Source organism: Scyliorhinus torazame, chromosome 6 (assembly GCF_047496885.1).
Source record: "Scyliorhinus torazame isolate Kashiwa2021f chromosome 6, sScyTor2.1, whole genome shotgun sequence".
Lineage (NCBI taxonomy): Eukaryota > Metazoa > Chordata > Chondrichthyes > Carcharhiniformes > Scyliorhinidae > Scyliorhinus > Scyliorhinus torazame.
Genome location: NC_092712.1, coordinates 198,645,313 through 198,656,835, shown reverse-complemented (window position 1 = coordinate 198,656,835; position 11,523 = coordinate 198,645,313).

The window sequence follows — 11,523 nt, the reverse complement described above, 5'->3', positions numbered from 1 at the left end:
TCGAACAAGTGTTGTAGTGTGGCGGCTTTTCACAGTAACTTCATTGCAGTGTTAATGTAAGCCTGCTTGTGGCAATAATAAAGATTATCATTATTATGTGAGCCCTTAGGTTTTAATTTAAACCTAGTATATAGTATACCCAAATCTCCCTCTTTTTACCTAAATCTACCTCTTCAGTTCCCCCTAATGGCCTTTGATTCACCCAAAACAGGCCATTTTGATGTTGAGGTTGTCTCTCTGATCCTTTGGATGGCCAGTCTTTCTGTACAGCAGGCACTACAAACAATACTTCAGTTCGCTACTCAATGCACAACTTGGTCAGTAAAAGCTCTTGCCTGTTAACTAATCCCAATCCACATCCTAGCATGTGATGAATGATGTTATTGTATTCTAATGGACCTAAATAAGGTGAGACTAATTCTTAATTGTCTTAAGATGTCGATGATCAATCCACGATTGGTTTAATTGATATCTCTACCTTGATTCTGAGATTTGCTGGAAATTTGATGCCCCACACATTACTTCTGTGTGTCTTATTGTGCTTCCTCCTGTAAGTGTGGGCATAGATTGGCTTCACCCATGTCATTGTAACTTACATAATTTAAAACAAACAAAATTTGACCAGTTGCTATGTTATTAATGTCATTCAACTCGTGAGTCACGTATAATAAGGTTCCAGTGTTCATAGGGTGAAATCTTACTCCTTCATCCCTTGTTATTAATCTTGATCACGTTCTTTCTCTCTCGCCCTTGAGTACGGTAATCTGCGCAGGGAGAAAATTCACTTCTTTGTTTTTGTTTTAGATTCCAGTTTTCTCTTCACATAACTTGTGTTAAACTCCAGTTTATTCCAGAATCTTTTATAATTTGAGTACGGCCTCAACCGGGACCTTCGATTCATGTCGCATTACATTCATCCCCCACCATCTGGCCTAGGCTTGCGAAATCCTACCAACTGTCCTGGCTTGAGACAATTCACACCTCTTGAACCTGGGGTTACCCCTATCTCTGGATCTGTAAAGACTTAAATACCTGCAAATGCTCACATTCAAAGCATTGTCTCGCATCTTTGACTTTGTATATATATATGTTTCTGGAACCCACCTCTTCATTCACCTGAGGAAGGAGCAGTGCTCCGAAAGCTAGTGATTTGAAACAAACCTGTTGGACTTTAACCTGGTGTTGTAAGACTTCTTACTGTGCTCACCCCCAGTCCAACTCCGGCATCTCCACATCATCACTATTATAATTTGAATGGGATCTGTAAATAATTAGATTGTTACCCCTTTCTGCCTGTCTGACACTCCCGAGTTGCAGATCACCGCACTCAATCTCTTTCTTTTTAAAAAAAATATTTTATTGAAACGACCTATACATATTATACAGTATATATTAACAACCCTGAGAGTCCTTCTGGTTCCTCCCCCCCCCCCCCCCCCCTCCCCCCCCCCCCCCCCCCCCCCCCGCGATCCTGGGCTGCTGCTGCTGCCTTCTTTTTTCCATTCAATCTATCTTTCTGCGAGGTATTCGACGAACGGTTGCCACCGCCTGGTGAACCCTTGAGCCGACCCCCTTAGAACGAACTTAATCCGCTCTAGCTTTATAAACCCTGCCATGTCATTTATCCAGGTCTCCACCCCCGGGGGCTTGGCTTCTTTCCACATTAGCAATATCCTGCGCCGGGCTACTAGGGACGCAAAGGCCAAAACATCGGCCCCTCTCGCCTCCTGCACTCCCGGCTCTTGTGCAACCCCAAATATAGCCAACCCCCAGCTTGGTTCGACCCGGACCCCCACTACGTTTGAAAGCACCTTTGTCACCCCCATCCAAAACCCCTGTAGTGCCGGGCATGACCAAAACATATGGGTATGATTCGCTGGGCTTCTCGAGCACCTCGCACACCTATCCTCCACCCCAAAAAATTTACTGAGCCGTGCTCCAGTCATATGCGCCCTGTGTAATACCTTAAACTGAATCAGGCTTAGCCTGGCACACGAGGACGACGAGTTTACCCTGCTTAGGGCATCTGCCCACAGCCCCTCCTCGATCTCCTCCCCCAGCTCTTCTTCCCATTTCCCTTTTAGTTCATCTACCATAGTCTCCCCTTCATCCCTCATTTCCCTATATATATCTGACACCTTACCATCCCCCACCCATGTCTTTGAGATCACTCTGTCCTGCACCTCTTGTGTCGGGAGCTGCGGGAATTCCCTCACCTGTTGCCTCGCAAAAGCCCTCAGTTGCATATACCTGAATGCATTCCCTTGGGGCAACCCATATTTCTCGGTCAGCGCTCCCAGACTCGCGAACTTCCCATCCACAAACAGATCTTTCAGTTGCGTTATTCCTGCTCTTTGCCACATTCCATATCCCCCATCCATTCCCCCCGGGGCAAACCTATGGTTGTTTCTTATCGGGGACCCCCCCAAGGCTCCAGTCTTTCCCCTATGCCGTCTCCACAGTCCCCAAATCTTCAGTGTAGCCACCACCACCGGGCTTGTGGTGTAGTTCCTCGGTGAGAACGGCAATGGGGCTGTCACCATAGCCTGTAGGCTAGTCCCCCTACAGGACGCCCTCTCTAATCTCTTCCACGCCGCTCCCTCCTCCTCTCCCATCCACTTACTCACCATTGAAATATTAGCGGCCCAATAATACTCACTTAGGCTCGGTAGTGCCAGCCCCCCCCTATCCCTGCTACTCTGTAAGAATCCCTTCCTCACTCTCGGGGTCTTCCCGGCCCACACAAAACCCATGATGCTCTTTTCAATCCTTTTTAAAAAAGCCTTCGTGATCACCACCGGGAGGCACTGAAACACAAAGAGGAATCTCGGGAGGACCACCATCTTAACCGCCTGCACCCTCCCTGCCAGTGACAGGGATACCATATCCCATCTCTTGAAATTCTCCTCCATTTGTTCCACCAACCGCGTTAAATTTAACCTATGCAATGTGCCCCAATTCTTGGCTATCTGGATCCCCAGGTAACGAAAGTCCCTTGTTACCTTCCTCAACGGTAGGTCCTCTATTTCTCTACTCTGCTCCCCTGGATGCACCACAAACAACTCACTTTTCCCCATGTTCAATTTATACCCTGAAAACTCCCCAAACTCCCCAAGTATCCACATTATTTCTGGCATCCCCTCCGCCGGGTCTGCCACATATAGTAACAAATCGTCCGCATACAAAGATACCCGGTGTTTTTCTCCTCCTCTAAGTACTCCCCTCCACTTCTTGGAATCCCTCAACGCTATCGCCAGGGGCTCAATCGCCAGTGCAAACAATAATGGGGACAGAGGGCATCCCTGCCTTGTCCCTCTATGGAGCCGAAAATATGCAGATCCCCGTCCATTCGTGACCACGCTCGCCATCGGGGCCCTATACGACAGCTGCACCCATCTAACATACCCCTCTCCAAAACCAAATCTCCTCAACACCTCCCACAAATAATCCCACTCCACTCTATCAAATGCTTTCTCAGCATCCATCGCCACTACTATCTCCGTTTCCCCCTCTGGTGGGGGCATCATCATTACCCCTAACAGCCTCCGTATATTCGTGTTCAGCTGTCTCCCCTTCACAAACCCGGTTTGGTCCTCGTGGACCACCCCCGGGACACATTCCTCTATTCTCATTGCCATTACCTTGGCCAGGATCTTGGCATCTACATTTAGGAGGGAAATAGGTCTATAGGACCCACATTGTAGCGGGTCCTTTTCCTTCTTTAAGAGAAGCGATATCGTTGCTTCAGACATAGTCGGGGGCGGTTGTCCCATTTCCTTTGCCTCATTAAAGGTCCTCGTCAATACCGGGGCGAGCAAGTCCACATATTTTCTATAGAATTCGACTCAATCTCTTTCTAAATAACATCCTGCATGGACTTAAAATATTCTCCTACTCTCCATTCACCTGTATCCACCTTGTAGATACTCCTCACCAGGTTTATTTTCTATCAGGCCTCTAACTGTTCCTATCACTTCAATTGTACTCATTTTGACAAGCAGCAGTGTGTTTGATTCTATCCCAATTATTTTGAAAACATTTTCTCTATGGAGTATGTGTCAGTGCCTTGATCACTTAATGGTGTTGTTTCACTCTATTGGCTCCATTGATAATTTCCTGCCATGCTGTTTGTCAAGTAGTGTGCATGCATGGGACCCGCTTTTCAATGCATAATGGCAAGGAGTTTCACATCTTTGAAAGTGTCAATTTTGAACTGATTTCCTGCCTATTAGTTAATTCACACTTCTCACGTACGCAGTGCCCCAAATGTCATGCCACACATTCTTGAACCTATTGTGATCTTATCAGAAAATCTCAGAGTTGTTGTTCATCTCTCCACATATGGTTCAGATGCCTTGGGTAGCGTGGCCAGCGTATCAAACTTTGTTCTCTTAAATAAAAGCATAGGAAAGGGCACAAGCATTAACAAGCTAAAGTTCATCAATTTACCAGCCTCCTCTAATCTTTCCCCTTCATATTAATGCCAGATTGAAATATTCCATTGAATGGCACCAATATTCCAATTCACATTTGCTGTATTAATTTCCTGTCTCTATCATCTACCTCAGTTGCTTAATCCTATCCCAACCACGAGCCCTGGAGAAATCTTGCAGTCCAATAAAATATCTTCATTTTTAAAATAGAAATCAAACATTTCCATTTGATTCCAGGCAGTAATATTTTGATTGCTTATTCTTTGTCTTAAATAACATCTTTTTTTTAAACTTGCTAACTTATATTATTTTTCCACATTTGAGAATTGTCCTAAAGTCAAACAACAGTGTTGTTAGCTTTCAGGTTTTCATTAATGTGTAGCTCATCTCTTCTTCAAAAGAAGTTTTGTCCTTACATCCATGGACACCAGCTAAACTATATGGTTTTTATTTTAATCATCTTCTCAAAATCTTTTTAAATGTCATGTTTTTTGTTTCCCTCACTATCGTCGTTTTCGTTACCCGTCAAATTGATTCCACTTTTAATTTTGTCCTGCCTTGTTCAACTGTCGCCTTTCCTGTTCTTGGCACTTCATTCACTCCACCGTGTCCCGTCAACAAACAGGTCACAATGGCCTCCTCTAATAGCTCATCTCCAACTCCATTCCCTTCCTCAATGTTCATATATCCCACTTGATTGATCCTCTTGCCCTTTATCTCTGGACCCCACCTATTTAAGGAATAGACATTTCCCCTTGAGCTCTTCTAGAATCCGAGATCATTTTCAATCTTCCACAAGACCATCAGATATAGGAACAGAATTAGGCCATTCGGCCCATCAAGTCTGCTCCACCATTCAATCATGGCCAAATGGCGTCTGACTTAAATCGCCTCGGCAGTACATCCCTGCTCTTGTATTCTAGTCCTCTCGTCAATGTTCCCATTATTATGTGATAATAATGCAAGTCCAATCCATTATATTCTCCTGGTGTCTGCATGGGTCTCACCCCCACAACCCAAAGATGGGCAGGGTATGTGCATTGGCCATGCTAAATTGCCCCTTAATTGGAAAAAAAAGAATTGGGTACTCTAAAATTTATAGAAAAAAACAATTAAGGACTGGATTACATAATGTATTACATGAGTATAGTTACCAATCATAACCATGGCACGTACACAATATTGTAATGTACCAGGCGCATAAGTACCTCTTCTTATCTACAAGCTCTCAGACAGTTAGTAGATTAAGTATATGCCTGAGCTATATCCCCCCTCAACTCCCTTCCATTGTCCTGTTTTTCCTGATGATTACGTGAGCAGCAACAGCCTGGTATCAATGAACTTTATGTGTGCAGGCATCCTTGCCTCAGTTACAAGACCTTGGGAGTTGTATTTGTTGCCATAGCAATGACCTGTAGTTATCTCGCTCCAGAATCTTCTATGTCTCTGCCAGCAGGAGCTCATGTGAGCTCTTAGGTTTTAATTTAAACATAGTAAATGGGTTTATATGCAAATCTACCTATTTATACCCAAAGCTACCATTTTATACTTAAATCTACCTCTTCATTCTGGATAAGAGAATTTGGGTGTTATCTTGACTAATCTTTTAATAGTGAGCAGTTTTAGCAATGGCTATCATAACTCAATAACGCTTTAATTGTTTTCACCTGATATGGCAATAGATGCTTAAATCAGTTGTTTGTCTAATACTTTCAATTTTGCGACCCTTAGATTTAAGAGGGCAGATAAGTGGCGAACACCCCTTGAGGGAACAAACAGCAAGAGATGGAGTAATGATTCTAATCAGGACAAGGGGTAAAGATGGTGGTGAGGGCGCATTTTAGCTAATCCGTATCTACAGAAATGTTATGATGAATTGTAGGCCAAATGCTGAACTGTTGGGAATTTTAAGTGCAGTGATTAATAAATGAGGTGAAAAAGCTTTTTTTCTCTTAGGAAGAAACAGAATAAAGTCTGGAGAAGGAGAATATGGGTGGAGAGCATGGTAGAAATTGATTTTTCTAGTCAGCTATAACCATGAGAGTAAGGAAAGATGATAGAGGTAAAAGGGTTAAATGAGAACTCATTAAGAATAATTAAATATAATCATATTAAGCATTACTTAAGTGCAACAATAGCTGGGAATCCACTAAGGGTTAATCCAGATCATACACTTTAATTTATTTCTTTCTGCTAGTTGCTTGAGGCTGCAAGGTCAGTGACATCAACTAGCTAAAAGGCCCTATTGTATCGTAAGAACTGGTGCTGCTGTCCCAAGAATGGGAAGTCCCGTTTCTATGGTAACAACCAGTCTAGGGTGATAATGTCTTAACAAAAACTGTGTTTTTCTAATTAATGTTAGATGCAGGTGTGGATAATTTGGAAAATTGGCAAGCGATGGAATGGGTGTCATGTGAGAGCACCTTTAAGAATGGGTGTTTGTCAGATAGCTGTAGTGATGTCAGAGAGTGGGTGGAACTGCTTTGGGCTGTCTGTTACAGGGTGTGTTTTTGTTCCATTTTGAGAGCTGGATAGCTGCAGGCAAAGCAAGGAACTGTATGAGGATCTCTCTCGGCAATCTAAAGACTGTCTCCAGATCATTTGAGGATTTAAAAGTGAGAGCTGCTCTCAGTAGAGAATTTAAACCTGATCTCTCTGTTAAAAAGGGTATTTTGTCTTGTGGATGTTGCAAGGAAAGATTAAGTGTTACTTATACAATATTGTATCTGAGGGGATGACTGGTGTTGATAGTTGTTAAGTTGTTTACTGTGGGTTTATAAAGTGTCAATTGGTTTCATAAATAAACATTGTGTTTTCTTTAAAAATACTTTTAGCTCTGTTGTACCACACCTGTAAAGTGGGCCCTTGTGCTCCCCATAACCATAATCTATTAAAGGTCGTGGGTCAGGCGAACTCTGGCCCATAACATGGGAAATTTGCACCAATACATTTAAATACATATATCTCTTAAACTGATGGACAGACATTTTGGCCGAATTGAGTAAATTATAAATTAGTTAAAGTCAATCAGAAGTAAAAAGAAGACTAGACCTTAAGATAATAATCTCCTTAAGAATCACTTACCGGGATGGAAAAACTCATCGCGAGATCACCCCATCTATTTTTTCTGAAACCTATTTCCTTTGCTGCTTGCTTTTGCTAATCGTCACCTTTCTTTTGTTTAAATTACTTAATTATTTTATCCTGTGTATTATTATTTGAAGAATTACTACGATCTGTAATTGAATGAAAACTCAACTACTGTATTCGCTAAAGACAATCAACCTGACTAGCTTGCTGCAGGGCTAGTTGGAAACTTTCTAAATTTTGTATTGAAAATAAGTTTACCAGCGGCACAGCTGACAAATAAAGTACAAGTGGACTTTGCCAAAAAGCACAGACTTGACCTCTGTTATTTGGGAACTGAGAAGGGATAACGGATATCCAGGGTTCCGAATAGACACAGAGATCCATCAGTGCGACACAAAGAAATTGAGACTGCCTTATCACTGACAGTAATGATGGGAGTAGATGGGCAATGGAGGATGACGAACACGAGGAGGTGGCTGTCTATATGGGGAGGAGAGTTATATGGAGGGAGAACTTTAAGATGGAAAGGAGAGTAGTAAATTCAGAGGAGAGAGTACCAGAAGAATTAAAATGGAGGTTGAAATTACGGAGGATGAGAAGTACAGAGGTTGGAGGAGGAAAGCAGATAATATGTCTCAGTGAGAAACTTGAAGTGATATTTGGACAGTACAGAACCAGTATTTTAAATGAGAGCCCTGAAAGTGGAACAGGGTGAGGTTCTCAGATGAAACATTACCAGAGAAGTAGGGAAGCAGACCAAGGTGTAATTTGATCATGTTGTTGTCCACAGGAGCTTTTTGGATGATAAGAGCTCTTTGGCTTTGGCCTTTGGCTTTGATTTTTATGTCATCATTGGCTACAGGAATAGTGCCAGAGGACTGGAGGATAGCAAATGTGGTCCCTTTGTTCAAAAAGGGGAGCAGAGACAACCCCGGCAACTATAGACCGGTGAGCCTCACGTCTGTAGTGGGTAAAGTCTTGGAGGGGATTATAAGAGACAAGATTTATAATCATCTAGATAGGAATAATATGATCAGGGATAGTCAGCATGGCTTTGTGAAGGGTAGGTCATGCCTCACAAACCTTATCGAGTTCTTTGAGAAGGTGACTGAACAGGTAGACGAGGGTAGAGCAGTTGATGTGGTGTATATGGATTTCAGTAAAGCGTTTGATAAGGTTCCCCACAGTAGGCTATTGCAGAAAATACGGAGGCTGGGGATTGAGGGTGATTTAGAGATGTGTATCAGAAATTGGCTAGCTGAAAGAAGACAGAGGGTGGTGGTTGATGGGAAATGTTCAGAATGGGGTTCAGTTACAAGTGGCGTACCACAAGGATCTGTTCTGGGGCCGTTGCTGTTTATCATTTTTATCAATGACCTAGAGGAAGGCGCAGAAGGGTGGGTGAGTAAATTTGCAGACGACACTAAAGTCGGTGGTGTTGTCGACAGTGTGGAAGGATGTAGCAGGTTACAGAGGGACATAGATAAGCTGCAGAGCTGGGCTGAGAGGTGGCAAATGGAGTTTAATGCAGAGAAGTGTGAGGTGATTCACTTTGGAAGGAATAACAGGAATGCGGAATATTTGGCTAATGGTAAAGTTCTTGGAAGTGTGGATGAGCAGAGGGATCTAGGCGTCCATGTACATAGATCCCTGAAAGTTGCCACCCAGGTTGATAGGGTTGTGAAGAAGGCCTATGGAGTGTTGGCCTTTATTGGTAGAGGGATTGAGTTCCGGAGTCAGGAGGTCATGTTGCAGCTGTACAAAACTCTGGTACGTCCGCATTTGGAGTATTGCGTACAGTTCTGGTCACCGCATTATAGGAAGGACGTGGAGGCTTTGGAGCGGGTGCAGAGGAGATTTACCAGGATGTTGCCTGGTATGGAGGGAAAATCTTATGAGGAAAGGCTGATGGACTTGAGGTTGTTTTCGTTGGAGAGAAGAAGGTTAAGAGGAGACTTAATAGAGGCATACAAAATGATCAGGGGGTTAGATAGGGTGGACAGTGAGAGCCTTCTCCCGTGGATGGAAATGGCTGGCACGAGGGGACATAGCTTTAAACTGAGGGGTAATAGATATAGGACAGAGGTCAGAGGTAGGTTCTTTACGCAAAGAGTAGTGAGGGCGTGGAATGCCCTACTTGCAACAGTAGTGAACTTGCCAACATTGAGGGCATTTAAAAGTTTATTGGATAAGCATATGGATGATAATGGCATAGTGTAGGTTAGATGGCTTTTGTTTCGGTGCAACATCGTGGGCCGAAGGGCCTGTACTGCGCTGTATCGTTCTATGTCTATGTTCTATACACAAGTGAATGTACATTCTGGAGGGAGATGTGGAGAGGGGCAATGATAACTTCTTTTTTTTTATTAAATATTTTATTGAAAATTTTTGGTCAACCAACACAGTACATTGTGCATCCTTTACACAATATTATAACAACACAAATAACAATGACCTATTTTATAAACAAAAAATGAATAAATAATAAATAACAAAAATGAAAACTAGCCCTAATTGGCAACTGCCTTGTCACAAGTAACACTCTCCAAAAATATAATTTAACAGTCCAATATATAATTATCTGTAGCAACGACCTATACATACTATACAGTATATATTAACAACCCTGAGAGTCCTTCTGGTTCCTCCTCCCCCCCCCCCCCCCACCCCGATCCTGGGCTGCTGCTGCTGCCTTCTTTTTCCCATTCCGTCTATCTTTCTGCGAGGTATTCGACGAACGGTTGCCACCGCCTGGTGAACCCTTGAGCCGACCCCCTTAGGACGAACTTAATCCGCTCTAGCTTTATAAACCCCGCCATGTCATTTATCCAGGTCTCTACCCCCGGGGGCTTGGCTTCTTTCCACATTAGCAATATCCTGCGCCGGGCTACCAGGGACGCAAAGGCCAAAACATCGGCCTCTCTCACCTCCTGCACTCCCGGCTCTTGTGCAACCCCAAATATAGCCAACCCCCAGCTTGGTTCGACCCGGACTCCTACTACTTTTGAAAGCACCTTTGTCACCCCCATCCAAAACCCCTGTAGTGCCGGGCATGACCAAAACATATGGGTATGATTCGCTGGGCTTCTCGAGCACCTCGCACACCTATCCTCCACCCCAAAAAATTTACTGAGCCGTGCTCCAGTCATATGTGCCCTGTGTAATACCTTAAACTGAATCAGGCTTAGCCTGGCACACGAGGACAACGAGTTTACCCTGCTTAGGGCATCTGCCCACAGCCCCTCCTCGATCCCCTCCCCCAGCTCTTCTTCCCATTTCCCTTTTAGTTCATCTACCATAGTCTCCCCTTCGTCCCTCATTTCCCTATATATATCTGACACCTTACCATCCCCCACCCATGTCTTTGAGATCACTCTGTCCTGCACCTCTTGTGTCGGGAGCTGCGGGAATTCCCTCACCTGTTGCCTCCCAAAAGCCCTCAGTTGCATATACCTGAATGCATTCCCTTGGGGCAACCCATATTTCTCGGTCAGCGCTCCCAGACTCGCGAACTTCCCATCCACAAACAGATCTTTCAGTTGCGTTATTCCTGCTCTTTGCCACATTCCATATCCCCCATCCATTCCCCCCGGGGCAAACCTATGGTTGTTTCTTATCGGGGACCCCCCCAAGGCTCCAGTCTTTCCCCTATGCCGTCTCCACTGTCCCCAAATCTTCAGTGTAGCCACCACCACCGGGCTTGTGGTGTAGTTCCTCGGTGAGAACGGCAATGGGGCTGTCACCATAGCCTGTAGGCTAGTCCCCCTACAGGACGCCCTCTCTAATCTCTTCCACGCCGCTCCCTCCTCCTCTCCCATCCACTTACTCACCATTGAAATATTAGCGGCCCAATAATACTCACTTAGGCTCGGTAGTGCCAGCCCCCCCCTATCCCTGCTACGCTGTAAGAATCCCCTCCTCACTCTCGGGGTCTTCCCGGCCCACACAAAACCCATGATGCTCTTTTCAATCCTTTTTAAAAAAGCCTTCGTGATCACCA